The 15,663-nt window shown below is 34.1% G+C and overlaps 1 long non-coding RNA gene across 1 annotated transcript; it reads left to right on the top strand.

Moving 5' to 3' along the window:
- The first annotated feature begins 14,741 nt into the window (after window positions 1-14,741).
- Window positions 14,742-15,402, top strand: LOC110907810. Its single transcript, XR_002573990.2, has 3 exons — window positions 14,742-14,959; window positions 15,062-15,135; window positions 15,203-15,402. It is a non-coding gene; the product is annotated as an uncharacterized LOC110907810 (long non-coding RNA).
- The last annotated feature ends 261 nt before the right edge of the window (window positions 15,403-15,663 follow it).

Genomic DNA, 15,663 nt, shown 5'->3' with positions numbered 1-15,663 from the left:
ACAGATGTTAGGTTAATTTCACCGATAACCGTGATAAGAACGCTGTGGTTCGCTATCACGGCTCTCGAAGTCGCCTTCGATAATTTCGCTCAAGGGACAATTGACACTATTTCGCTAATTGTGACACCTCGAAAATTCCTGTCCATTAGAATGAAGACACGTGTCATGTGTGACAGACGTGTCAGAGAAACCGGATTTAATAAAGAGATATGTGGTAGGATTTCTAATAAAAGGGGCGTCATGTATTTAAAAATACCGCTGAACGACCCAAGGGCGACACGTTATTAAATCACCTCTGAGCGACCCGACGTTTTTATAAATCCCAAGATCCTTAAATCAATTGATGATCATCTCATACGATAATCGGTTGTTCTCGAATAAATAAAGTTCCATCTTTATTAAGGACTATGGAAGTGTAGGAATGTTACTACTCCTAAATTTAGTAAAATTCTTTTTAATAAGAATGGTTATGAACTTGGCAAATTCCTATAAAACTCCAAGACCCATTTCCTTTGAATCTCCGTCAATTAAAAATCTCTTGAATGAAGTGGTGTGAATGGGAACATGTAAGGTGAAGAAAGACATGCAATGGCTGTGTAAATGGTCCCACAAGCTGCAAAAGAAATGCATGTTTCGGGTTTTGTAAATGCATGGTCAAGACTTTAAAGTTTGCAAAATTTTTGTCTTCTGACCATCGCTTACGGACCGCAAGGCCCTTGGCTTACGGTCCGTAAGCAGGGGGCCTGAATTGTGCTCCGCATGGATCGGTTACGGACCGCAAAGCCTTAGGCTTACGGTCCGTAAGATAGGCACCTGAACTCTGTTTCAGTAAAGTCGGTTACGGACCGCAAGGCATGTAGCATACGGTCCGCAAGAGGTTCTTACGGACTGTAAGGCCTCAAGCTTACGGCCCGTAAGACCGTCGCTGGCAGTGTGTTTTGGACAGCTGCCTGTCCAGCCCTTTAACCGACTTAAAATGTAACATTCTGATTCTATGGGCTTCATAGGCAGTTTGTAGACCCTTAGGGACATTTGGTTTGATCTTATAATCACCCTAGACTTGCTTGGCATGATCCAAGAGCCTTGGGTTCACTATAAATAGAACTCAAGCTTGGTCATTTGGTCTTGCTCGTTTGGAACAATTGGCTAAGCAATCTCTGGAGCTCCTCTGGTCACCAAGTCATTTTCTTAGGCTCTCTAATCCATCTTAGGACTCTTGTAAGTGTCCTTAACCATCTTTAATCCTTTCTAGCTTAGTTAATTAAGTAAAAGTCAAACCGTCGTAATTAAGGTTTGACTTCGTGATTAAGCATAATGTGCTTTGTCTAATCACGAATTAAAGATAACTTTAGGAAGGTAATTAAGTGGGTAACAAACCCTTAAAAGGGTATTTCCAGATTCCCACTCTAAACATGCTAATTGTCGAGTCAAAGCTAATTAGAAAAAGTCAACAGAATGTTCATTTTCGAATTAACGCATAATTAGCAATGTAGGTTGTATGTAACCTGTTTGAACATTAATATAACTTGGTAATAAGTATAAGAACATGTTCCAACATGTTCAACTCGACAATTTTCTGTTTAGACCCGGTTCGGGACCGAAAGTCGCATAGTTTGACTTTCGCTTTGACTTTCAGTTCTGACCCGTTTTAGTCAAGTTTGAATCTGCCTTAGAGCTTCTTTTGGACCTATTAACATATTAGTATATCCTCCTGTGATTATACAATATGGTTCATTAGACATCTAGTTCGTATGCATGTTTCCGCTAAATGCCCATATGTTGACCATTATGCCCGAATGTCCAAAAATCATAATTTTTGAAAATGTAAAAGGGTAGACACCTTAGTTACTGAAATATAAAGTTGTCCTCAAAATTTGGCATCAATTTGAGGTCTAGATTAAGAGTTATGCCCAATAGCGTAATTAGAGGCTTCCTTAGTAAATTATTAGCGTAATTAACGCATAGCCTATCTAAACCCGAATTTTATGCCAAAACTTTATACCCACTGTTATATAATAATATTTTGGGAATTTTAAAGATTTTTATTTATTTTTAGGCTGAGCATAACTAGGGGTTCTAAGCTTATTTCGGCTTATGCCGGTTTTACCCTTTTCGGTCATAAAATAAGTTTTACATAACCTTTTGACCCGAAACCTTTTCCTACTGATTTGTTATATTAAATATCATATTTTGAGCCTTCTGGAAATATAAAAATACCAGCTTTTCTTTTAAAACCCGGAAATGGCTCCAAATCGCCTTTTTAGGCATTTTTACGACATAGTATATGTCATAATAAGATTTTACATAAAAGGCCTAATACCTACTGATATATTTTATAAAAATATACATTATAACAGTAGCCTAAAGTTGGAAACTCAGATTTCCCATTTTACCCTTTTTAGCCTATGTAAAATTACTAAAATGCCCTTATGAGGCGTAATTGGCGTATAAAAACATTCGGGGCATAATTGGGCATACCTTTCTGATATTAAAACATATTTGGTGCATATAATCTCAGGAAACTTGCATATGACTTTATGGTTACCCGTTACGCACTTTCGCGTTCGGATCGGCTTATGTGACTAGTTCACGCATATTAGCCGAAGCGGGTCAAACCATATCATCTAAGTCTCAAATTTCAGAATATATTTAGTTTACCCATATTATACAAGTATCCAAGCTTGTAGGGTCTAAATCATATTCTTTCCCGGTTTTCGCATTCCTCGCGATTAAACCATATTTTATTCTCTGAAACTAACCGGTCTAAGCTTAGGCTATGTTAAAAGACCCGTTAGGATTCTAATAGGTTATTATAACCTCCGTTCCAGAATAGGAGCCCAGTAAAAGACACGTGCATTTTTGAAATTGTGGTTATACTTGCTCAGGTAAATACTTTTAACTTATTTTCCCTTATACGGGCTTGGGGGTACGGTATATAAAATACCGCTTGGTCGGGCAATTGACCCCATCTCATTAGTAGTTGGGTATTATCAATGTGACCCGTTTAAAAACTTGGTGTTGTTTGTTTTTATGCCTTTGGGAGCTTAATGACCGTTGTCCCGGATATCCTCGGCATCATTTTTATGGCCACGACCTTGACACCCGGGTGTAGGCGTACACCCGGTATTATGTCCATTATTTTAAGGTATTAACGTTGGCTTCCCGCCGCGGACTTATACCATGTGGTGTGTCATTTAACCTTAAACCCGATACGTCTCGGGCGACCGAACGGTTAACAAACATGTAAATCTTTTACAAGTTTAACTCTGCTTAATTATTCCCAAGTTATAAAATGTTTTGTGCCTTGCGCATTTAAAACCAATTTTTCAAATGTTTTCAAAATGAGTCAGTTAAATTGTATTTACCAGTGCAAACTGACGTATTTTCCCCAAAAAGATTAAGTGCAGGTGCTATACGCAATAGGCTGGTTTCTCCTTAGCATCGTAGAGTCTCGCAAGCTTTCAGGATGCATATGACTGTTGAACAATTTCTTTCTTTTTATTTCGATCCGCCTGTGGATCTATTTTGACTGGTTGTGATACTTGATATTACAATTAATGGTTGAAATAAATCTATATTCATTTGCTTCCGCTGTGCATTACAAATTTGTGTTGTTTGACATATGATGATATCAACTACGTCACGTAATCCCCCACCGGGCCCACCGGTGACACGTGGAAATTAGGGGTGTGACACTAATGATCAACAATTTCGCTCGAACGATGGTCGGCGAAATTAATGATTATGCGATAAGATCCTCAACAATTTGATTTATTTCGCTATATTCAACGCTGAGTTCGCTGTCTTCAAAAGATAATTTCGCTGTATTCAAATATTGTTCGCTGGCTTCAAGATAATTTCGCTGGACAGAGGGCTTAACACGAACTAAAACCCTCTAATCACTCAAAAACAGCTCAAAAACCATGTTTTGATGCAACAAAATGTCCAAAATGACTCCCTAATCAAGTATTAACAACAGCCTATCGATTAAACACACCAAATCAATCCATTTTAAGCTCAAAAATTTGAAAAACCTTGAAACTTTGAAAAACCTTCAAAACAATGAAAAATCTTAACAAGAACACAACAACCAAGAGCACAAAGGCTCTGATACCAAATTGTAGATCCCAAAACGTATTTGGATCACAGTGGTTGGTTGTTTTAGCCCATAACACCTATTGATTAGGTGTTTGAGAAATGAAAAGTCAAGAAGAATCAAAGATGAAGGTGAAGCTAATGGATTAATGAATACAACAAGTGTTGAATCCAAACAATAAGATATAACAATAAACAACCTTGGATATCAGATTTGAGCACAAGATCAACAAGAGAAAGTAACAACACTAATATTCATCAAAGAGCAAAAGCTTGGCTAGGTTACAATGCATTGGGTATTTATAGTGAGCTCCTGACTTGCCAGCAAATTTATAAATTTGCTGGAATCTTAACTACACCAAGTCAGGATTCCTAATTATAGAGAATTACAAAATCAGCCCCTATACATTCAAAATAGCTACTAACTGAGACTAAACTGATCCAGCACAAGTATCAACGATCTCAAAAGTTCTAACAATTCTTGTCATATATTAAAAAGACAATGTGATGAACAATATTTTTAATATATTATAATATAATAAAATATTACATACAACTTTTTGTTGATTTTCTTTCCGTTATTTTTTAGTGTTTTTTTCTACATTTTCATTTTATTCTTGTCATCATATATTATAAAGACAATGTAATGAACAGTATTTTTAATATATTATAATATAATAAAATATTAGATACAGTTTTTTATAGTTTTATTATTTTAATATTATAATAATTGTTATTTTCTTTACTTTTTAAGTTTGATAAGTTTGATGTCAACCGGTTCTTGTATCGAAAATGCCGGTTCGTTATCGGTACATAAAGGTAAAAACTAGCACCAGCATGGTACAAAAAAAGCCAAAAGTTGGTACCGGATTGAGTTTGATAGTCTTTTAGTTCGAGAAATTTGGTACTGCTACCCAGTACCATTTGCTCATCCCTGATCACGGGTACCGTACGAACAACAACGATATCATACAACTTTTTTTTAGTTTCAAGGGTAGGGATGAGCTCGATGCCAACTGATACCTCAGTTACGGTATCGGTATATGAAGGTAAAAACCGGTAGCAAACCAGTACCGGGAACGCCAAACGTCAGTACCGAACTGGTACTTAGGATCTTTCGGTTCAGGAAATTCGGTACCGGTACCCATTACTATTTGCTCATCTCTAACTACGGGTTTCTACCGAACATCAGTACCATACAACTTTTCAGTTGATTTTCTTTCGGTTATTTTTTTGTGTTTTTTTCTACATTTTCTTTTTATTTGTTTAGCGGTTCCGTGTGCAACGCGCTGTAGTGATTTCAAACACATATAAACACAGACTAAATAATAAAAGAAGTTCGCCGCAACGCGGCGGCATTTGTTTAACTAGTACATACTAATTTGAAGTCTTCATGAATAGTAATTCAAATTAAATTTAATAATAAATTATGTCACGTCCCCCGACCCCATCCTGGACGGAATCGGGAGCCGCGAGCAGTCCAGTGGTACCGGTGAGTTATTTTGAAAATTATTGCAGCGGAAATTTTATCAGGACCGTGAGTTAGGAAAAATATCAGAGTTTAGAAACACCGGATTTTATTTAAATAGATGGAATAAATTCCATTGTTATAAAGGTAGCTTTTAATAAAAACAATATTTCTTAATTTGATTTAATTAATAAAATAAGCCACTTCTTGAAGTCTTTTAGTGTCGGATCCAATCCTTACTCCAATCTACTGTAATTACCTGAAACGCGTTTTAAAAAGGTTTTGTCAGCGTGAAATACTGAGTGAATCATTCAGTTTACTAAAACGACTCGTTTGTTATAATTTACAATAATAAGAGTTTTTACATATGTTTCTGATATCTACCAACTACCCACAGTATTTATCACTCGACCGGATCTGTGACTGTGGTCATATCACCATTGGCTGCCCCAATGAATGACGTATATCACTTAATTTTAGGTTCGCCCACCTAATGTGATTAAAACAGTAGTAATGTGCACAATACCCCACATACTGGCTGTAATTTGGTGATTACATAAACTTAATCACTGTAATTATAATTCTGAAAATAATTTGGAGTATTGTAAAACATATGATAAAAAGAGAATGACTCACATTATAAACATGCAGATTCATACGACCAAAGTTTAGTTTACAGATAAGCCTTGATATATTGCAGATTTATACAGGCAGAGCTTAGCCTATTGATTTAGCCTTGTAACCTAGTGCACACGAACTAGGTAGGTAACTTAATACAACAATTACGATAACTCACGAGATCAAATTCTCACAACGAACGACAAAGTGTGATACTTAAACATCCGTCGATTTAACGACGAACGACAAAGTATAACCCTAATGTGGGTGGCACTTAAACATCCATTGGATATATTGATCGGTCGGAAAATGAATCGTAATAGCGATCGAGTTAATACCCTGCATCGTAGCAGCACCCTGTTATACTAATTAATGATTCGCGTGTGTGTAGTGGGGAGTATTTTCGGTAGTTAAACATATAGTTTAATAGAATGGAATACGTATTTGTGTAAAACCCAAATCAAACCTTAACGGTAGTCACGAGATTCGAACCTTAACGAATTTCACAAAGTATAGTCTTATTCAGACAGTACTTTGGTACCCATTTAATGAACTCACAAAGTATAGTACTTTGGATTCCGTTTAACGAAATTCACAAAGCACAGCACTACGGCATTCGTTAGATGGTTCCTGAATCGATTGGACAGAACATCGCTTTGGTGATTATTGGTTAGAACACCAACGTATAGAGAAAAGAAGAAAGAAATGAGCAACGAAGAATGAAATCCTAAGTTCCTATTTATAGCAAGCAAGCAAGCACCTCAACAATTTCTTCTGATCGATGTGGGATTTCAATTGACATGCCTACCTACCTGCTTGACATGCCTACCTACCTGCTTGACATGCCTACCTACCTGCTTGACATGCCTACCTACCTGCTTGACATGCCTACCTACCTGCTTGACATGCCTACCTACCTGCTTGACATGGCTAGATGAGTCAACACTTTCGAAAATTTAGATTTTGACAACGTTTAATAGGGATAATTGTTAACTAGGGTTTACCCCCCCTGAGTTTTAGGGGCCCTGATCCTGATTCCGATTGTTCTGAAATTTTTAGGGTTTATGCAGAATCACTTGGGTGTCTTAATTAGGGTTTCCTTATTGGATAATTATTATACTAAATATTAATTTTAGTGAGAGTTGTTACATCCTCCCCACCTTAATAAAAAATCTCGTCCTCGAGATTTGGACTATGATATTTTCTTTAGGTTTCTTCTTTTAATTAAGAAAAAGAATGTATCGTGGAATGGAATCAAAAGATATTTTGAGGGTATGAAAATTTAAAAATAAAAAATGATTCATAGAAACAATTGGATTCAATATTCGAAATGAACTTACTTTGATCAATTGAGGGAGATTCCGAATTGATAAATATCTATTTGTGAATGGGAGTATGGAAAATGATTTGTTAATGATTATCCGAAAATCAACATCGTTTACTTAAATGGTACTGGACAATAGAATTTAGTGTATCGTAATCTGAGTACATAATTGTACCAAGAATATGATAAATCAAACGAATGGCGTATGAATAGGGTTTATTATTAGCACAGGCTACAAATGTATATGGATACTGCAAGGTATTGTTATGATAAATTTACTGTTTTCGAAATTAACTGAGAGTTTCAAGGAAGCGAATCTAGATATTTCAAAAGATGAGACATTCCGATGAAATGATATAGTTTCCAAGGTGATTATGTTTAAGCCAAAAGATATATGATCTATAGATTTTTAGAATGAATGTGAAGAACTTTTTGGAATTAGTAAAATTCTTTGTCAGAAGAAAACTTACCTTGATTGGTACCTAAGGAAGACTTAAGATTGATTGGTTCAAAATGAAATCATAAAAATGTTTTGTCAAATATTGAATTATGATATGAGAAAATCAATGTGCTGAGATGGGTGATTTGTAAGAATATATGAAAAGACAATAAAGTTAGTATATTTTTGTCTTAATACATAATTGTTTTCAGACGATTTTAATCAAAATGTTTGATTAAAGATAGGTGATATTTTGATTTCCTAAATGCCTTTTCCTTTTATGTTATCATAAAGTAGAATAATAAATAAATATAGATAGGTTTAAAATATCAAACCCGAGGTAAATTTTGACAAAATAATGATATATTTTTTATAAATAGGTTTACCCAATATCGTAGAACTCATGATTATCATTTTTAAAATCAAGTGTGTTTAATTATAAGATTTTATAATAGGGTATTTTAAATTATAAAAGTAAAATAATAAATGTTTATTTTAATATCAAGCATACTTAAATATTGGCTTGTGTAAATAACATTTGATAAATATATATATTTATAAAAGAATATTTCTATTAATAGTTGTGAAATATTAATCAAGATGAACATTTATTTATAATATGTCTTGTTCATGAATACTTAGACAATTATTTAGATAATTTTATTCGTCCATTTGATTGTTTTATGAAAATATGTCTTCTCTTTACAATACAAAGTATACATATTTCTATATATAATATAAAATATTTTTATATATATATATAATTGAAATTTACTAAATAAGTATGATGACTTAATTTATATATATTTATATTAAATAGTTATTATCATGGTTGGATATTGGTTAGTGCTGCCTTGTTTAAGCATAGGTGGCCAGTCCATGCCTAACTAAGGCTAGGCTATTCAATACATGCCCTTGATAATAACTCTAGTATCTAAAAATAATATTACTAATAATAAAACTAATATTAATTGCCAATGATAAATGCATAAACTTAAATGAGAGTATACTTCAAAGAAAATTTTATACGTGAAAATATAAATTCTTTACCTTAATGGTTTTAACAAAAATTTTAAATACAGGAATACTATATTGGAAGTTTCTATATTTAATCAATTAAATTTATATAACGTTTTTCGATCAATGATGATAAGGTAAGAAATATCACGAAAGGCTCGATTTAGGTTGTAAAGACTAAGGAATTAGGACATGAAATGGTGGATCATTATCTTAGCACATAATTGTGTTAAGATTGCTTTTATAAAATAAATTAACAAAGCAGATTCAATATAGATAAATAAATAATTAAATCCTAGATTAGCGCAATCTTCAAATTTTGTGAAAATGTCATTACAAGGTGAACGTGATCAAAGAAATATATCAGTGAAGTCGAAGGCCAAGAAAGCATGTTATAGTTCAATATCGAAATGCTTGTTGGGATTATTCCGAATTTGAATGTGATGGCTTAAAATATCATATGGGACTTTGAATTGAATACGGATTGCGAGCAAGTTAACTGGGTTTGGATAAAAACGAGTTTTAATAAGGAAGTTCGGACATGATCACAACAGAAATCATGTATACTCTTCAAAAGAAAATCGAGTTTTTCAAGAAATTCATTGATTCGATATTAAAGAGTCATCGCTTTGTAAAAACGCGGTTTACAATGAAAAGATTAAGTATAGCGAAATGATATTTGAGCTTTTGATAAAGCAACAAATTGGAATGATGCCCTCTTATGGTCTTCATAATTCAAATGAACCACATGCGTACAAACAGTGCATGTGTAGCGTGTGGATTTATCAAGAAATGAAATAAATCAATATTTGCTACTATGAAAGAAATCTTTATGGTATGATGATCATTAAAAGAAGTAGAAACACGAAAGTCAACTTATTTATAGGCAGAAGTCAGAATTGCAACGAAAGAAATATAAGAACTTTTTCTGAAATCTCGTGTGATAACCTTTGTTAAGTGACATTACCAAGGAATGTCGAATGAAATGAAATGAAATAGGGGATTTGCAAAGGTAGATGACTTCTTTTGTAGTGCCAATAATTATGATTATAAATAGACTGTGCACCGATGGTTGTGAAATATTGTTCCAACGTACCTTAGCGATATTGTGATCGTTTGTAAGATCATGTGGCAAAGTGCCGTTTTTTTATTAGGAGTTCTTTTACTGACGGAATTAGTATTGGTGTCATCATGCCTAATTTATATTTTCCAAAGGTCTTGTCTTGGAAGTCATGTGTGATAAACTTCGACGTCCGTGGATATATATAATTTAAGTTTTATGTGTTTTCTTGTGCATTAGCACAACTTTAGACGTTTCTTACTTGCGTTAATAGTTTATGATAACGCATTGGTAATTCTTATATTTTTGATGGTGTTCCAATTTATAGAGTTTCCATTGTTTATTTTGTCACACGAACTACGAGACAAATGATCAAACGGAATAATGTTTGATATCGGAAAAGAGATTCCTAATAAAGAAATCTAGACACATATGCTTGTGTTTTATTCCTAATCGACTTTTGGAATTCCTTATAGATATACATATATATATAATTATATATTTCACATGCTGTAATATACATACCTTCTATAAGATCAATGTATTTAGCAGATTCATATTTCCAAAAACAAGTCAAATATCTGGTCATGATTTTATTTAGGGAAATCTTGTCACTGATTTGACATATTATTTACCCCGTCTTATCCGGTTCGCGCCGGAGAGGTAACTTCAGTATATCCAGACAAGCTGGAGAGTCTGCTACTCTATACCCAGTTTTGCCGGAGAAAATTTTCTACTTCCCATAAATAGTATCTTTTCAAGATTTTTTTTAAAAGTGCCTCTTTTATTAGGACTTTTATCCAGAATCAAGGAAATTTGTATTTCCCTAACATATCTTATTCTCGACCAAATAATATCAATAAGCAAGAAGCAATTACGTGCTATTGCCTGCTAATCGTCATTTTTATGGAATACCAATATCCATTACATTGTACTTATATAAGTAATTTACCTTAAAGTTTATTTAAGGCAAAATTCTTAAGTTCAAGTCTAAATATCATCCGGAGTGCTATCAGATAATATTAAGCTTCTAATTTTCCGTTTAAACTTAGGTATTATTATAACACCTAATTGCGTAAACAAGTAGCTTAGCTTATACTAAGGCATCTTTTCTTATGTTCAAGTCTAACTGCTATCGGCTGTGCTACCATTTAACAGTAATCTCCTAACTCTTTTATTTAAGCTTAAGTATTATTATCACAACACTTATAGGCTTAAAGTAGTGGCTCTGATACCACCTTCTGTCACGTTCCCCGACCCCATCCTGGACGGAATCGGGAGCCGCGAGCAGTACAGTGGTACCGGTGAGTTATTTTGAAAATTATTGCAGCGGAAATTTTATCAGGACCGTGAGTTAGGAAAAATATCAGAGTTTAGAAACACCGGATTTTATTTAAATAGATGGAATAAATTCCATTGTTACAAAGGTAGCTTTTAATAAAAACAATATTTCTTAATTTGATTTAATTAATAAAATAAGCCACTTCTTGAAGTCTTTTAGTGCCGGATCCATTCCTTACTCCAATCTACTGTAATTACCTGAAACGCGTTTTAAAAAGGTTTTGTCAGCGGGAAATACTGAGTGAATCATTCAGTTTACTAAAACGACTCGTTTGTTATAATTTACAGTATTAAGAGTTTTTACATATGTTTCTGATATCTACCAACAACCCACAGTATTTGTCACTCGACCGGATCTGTGACTGTGGTCATATCACCATTGGCTGCCCCAATGAATGACGTATATCACTTAATTTTAGGTTCGCCCACCTAATGTGATTAAAACAGTAGTAATGTGCACAATACCTCACATACTGGCTGTAATTTGGTGATTACATAAACTTAATCACTGTAATTATAATTCTGAAAATAATTTGGAGTATTGTAAACATATGATAAAAAGAGAATGACTCACATTATAAACATGCAGATTCATACGGCCAAAGTTTAGTTTACAGATAAGCCTTGATATATTGCAGATTTATACAGGCAGAGCTTAGCCTATTGATTTAGCCTTGTAACCAACCTAGTGCACACTAACTAGGTAGGTAACTTAATACAACAATTACGATAACTCACGAGATCAAATTCTCACAACGAACGACAAAGTGCGATACTTAAACATCCATCGATTTAACGACGAACGACAAAGTATAACCCTAATGTGGGTGGCACTTAAACATCCATTGGATATATTGATCGGTCGGAAAATGAATCGTAATAGCGATCGAGTCAATACCCTGTATCGTAGCAGCACCCTGCTATACTAATTAGTGATTCGCATGTGTGTAGTGGGGAGTATTTTCGGTAGTTAAACATATAGTTTAACAGAATGGAATACGTATTTGTGTAAAACCCAAATCAATCCTTAACGGTAGTCACGAGATTCGAACCTTAACGAATTTCACAAAGTATAATCTTATTCAGAAAGTACTTTGGTATCCATTTAATGAACTCACAAAGTATAGTACTTTGGATTCCGTTTAACGAAATTCACAAAGCACAGCACTTCGGCATTCGTTAGATGGTTCCTGAATCGATTGAACAGAACATCGCTTTGGTGATTATTGGTTAGAACACCAATGTATAGAGAAAAGAAGAAAGAAATGAGCAACGAAGAATGAAATCCTAAGTTCCTATTTATAGCAAGCAAGCAAGCACCTCAACAATTTCTTCTGATCGATGTGGGGATTTCAATTGACATGCCTACCTACCTGCTTGACATGCCTACCTAGTTGCTTGACATGCCTACCTACCTGTTTGACATGCCTACCTACTTGCTTGACATGCCTACCTACCTGCTTGACATGCCTACCTACCTGCTTGACATGCCTAGATGAGTCAACACTTTTGAAAATTTAGATTTTGACAACGTTTAATAGGGATAATCGTTAACTAGGGTTTACCCCTCCCCCCCCTGAGTTTTAGGGGCCCTGATCCTGATTTCGATTGTTCTGAAATTTTTAGGGTTTATGCAGAATCACTTGGGTGTCTTAATTAGGGTTTCCTTATTGGATAATTATTATACTAAATATTAATATTAGTGAGAGTTGTTACAAATTATTACAAGTTCATCATGATTCCATGAATATGATATTTCTAAAATTATTAATGCAATATGCTTTTTAAAATGACATGAAAAATAACATAAATTTTATATGTAATTTTATTAAAAAAATTATCGTTTTTTAACGTGACGTGATCAAGAAGCCCGAATATTGTCGCTTGTAGTGATCTTCCAAATAATTATATATTTTTTAATTATATTAGTTTTATCAACCTCTAAATGATGAATAGTGATTAAACTTTCTAAATGCTTATTTTTTTTAACTTGATTATGACTTGCGCTCGTTAAATTTATAAAAAAGTAACTTCGCAGTTATGTTTATTATTTTCAATATTGTAGTATAATTAATATTATTAAAAATAGATATCGTTCGACTATCATACAAAACCTAGCTAAAACCGACAATATATTTGAATTTTTTAGTAACTTGCATTCTATTTTTATTTTCTTTCAACATTGTGATATAAGTTTTATTGAAAATGAATACTATCGATCGACACCATTGGAACAGTCAGTACCTATGTTTGTTTTATCATATTCGATCGATGTAACACATGCGTTGATTTCTATATAAAGTGCATGTATCGTACCGGTATTGTAACAAACCGAACCCCGATATCAATCAAATGCCAACGGTAACGTACCATCGCAACGCTACGGACATACACCCTAGTCTATATGAATCCAAAGTCTCCATGAATATTACTCTATAATTTTAAAGTGTTTATTTTAATTTTAAGTAATGTTTTGTTTATTGTTTACTTTGGTTTTATTAATGGTTTGTTATGGTACTGATACGATATACGTATATCTATAATCTATAATCTATAATACTATATAATACATCTTCCATGTACAAAAAAGTAATTTGCATTAAAATTTTAAGATGGCATATAAAGAATCAAGTTTACATACCTATTTTTTTACCATTTTGTTCCATCTCTACCTTTCACTCAAAAGATCTCCCAACAGATCTCTACCCTTACTCTGGTCGTCTTTCACCACCACCATTATTGAATGCCATCATTTAAGCCTCTCTAACGGAAAGTAAAGAGACGCCCGCTTCACTTCATCTTCATCTTCCCCTAACCCCTCCAGACCCATAAAATCCACCACACATTACATAGCCTCTTTGCTTTGCTCCTGGCACGAACCAATGAGCCACCACCGCCTGCCTCTACCGGGATTGCAGGTCAGTAGGGTTCCACCCTTCGGTTTCGATTATGGTTACTATTTTTTATCACTGTTTCCGAATTAATACTGCTTAGAACTATGACAATTTATATGAAATTGTTCTACAATTGGGGTTAGGGCTCTTCACTTCCTTAATTTGGCCAGATTCAATTTGGTTATATGTATGTGTGTCTGCAAGTGTAATTTTGGAGCAAATTGTTTTTAGTGGATTTATTTTTATGCAAAATTGATTTATAATTGATTGTTATTTCATGGATTAGGGTTATTTCTAATCAGGTGGGTGTAATTTGGGAAGTAGGGTAAGGAGTAGTGTAAGGGAATTGGTACTAAGACACTAAAATTGCAATGAAACTGGCGGCTGCGGTACATGCTAGTTTCACAACGACGAGTACAACCGTTCTAGCAGTTCTTCCTCCTGATACAGGTGTATTAAAGTCATTCGTATCTTTTAAGTTAACTGCGTTTTGTGTGTTTTTAAATTTGAGTTTGAAGGTCTAATTGATGATTAATTATTTGGTTCCTTCGTAGGAATCATGAAGAGGGACGAGGAAATAGAAGGCATAAACTTTTTATCTTTATGAACATGTTAATGCCAAAAATGATTTTTTTTTATTTTCAAGACGAGTATCATCTTTACATTAGAAGAAGCCCTTGAAGTGTTCGCTCTAATATCAAAGGTGAGTTCTTTATTCACTCCATTTAAAACCATCGTTATAGAAAAATAAATAAATATGACTATTGATTAAACGTCTAAAATACCACTCTAAATCTTTTCCAAGATCAAGAGCCGACCCCAAAGGAAACGTTTGCACAGGATTGTTGTTGATGATAGCAACAAGGGCAGCTCTAATAAGTGAGTGCAATTATGTTTCAATAACTTTCTCTGCTTTCCGGTGTTTAAGAGATTCTTTTATGTGAAGTGAATTTTAAGAATGTTCACAATGATCGCCGGGCTGTACTCTATCTGAATGATTGTGATTGTGGGGAGGAACTTTCTCGTGAGAAGGCGACAATGAAGTAAAAAAATATGTGTGCAAAGTCAGCCTCAAGGACATGGCTATGGAATTTGATAAGAGTATTCTTCTTATTCGGTACTGTTACCTATTAGTTTTTTATACTACCTAGAATTACGACCCGCCGCAATGCGGCGGGGATTCTTTAGTTATAACTAAGTCGATTTAAGATGCGCACGTTATGTTGAACCTGTGAAACCCGAAAAAAATAGACGATGTAAAAACGTTCACCCACACACGCACGTTGCGTCGTGTTAACTCATAAAATTTAGAACGAAACGTAAAAATGTTAAACTAAAGACACACGTTCCGATGTGTTAAGTCACAAAATTTAGAACGAAGCATAAAGCGAAAATTTGCGGAAAACA

Source organism: Helianthus annuus, chromosome 13, assembly GCF_002127325.2.
Source record: "Helianthus annuus cultivar XRQ/B chromosome 13, HanXRQr2.0-SUNRISE, whole genome shotgun sequence".
Taxonomy (NCBI): domain Eukaryota; kingdom Viridiplantae; phylum Streptophyta; class Magnoliopsida; order Asterales; family Asteraceae; genus Helianthus; species Helianthus annuus.
Note: the sequence above shows the minus strand (reverse complement) of the source record. Positions and strands in the feature narration are given on the sequence as shown.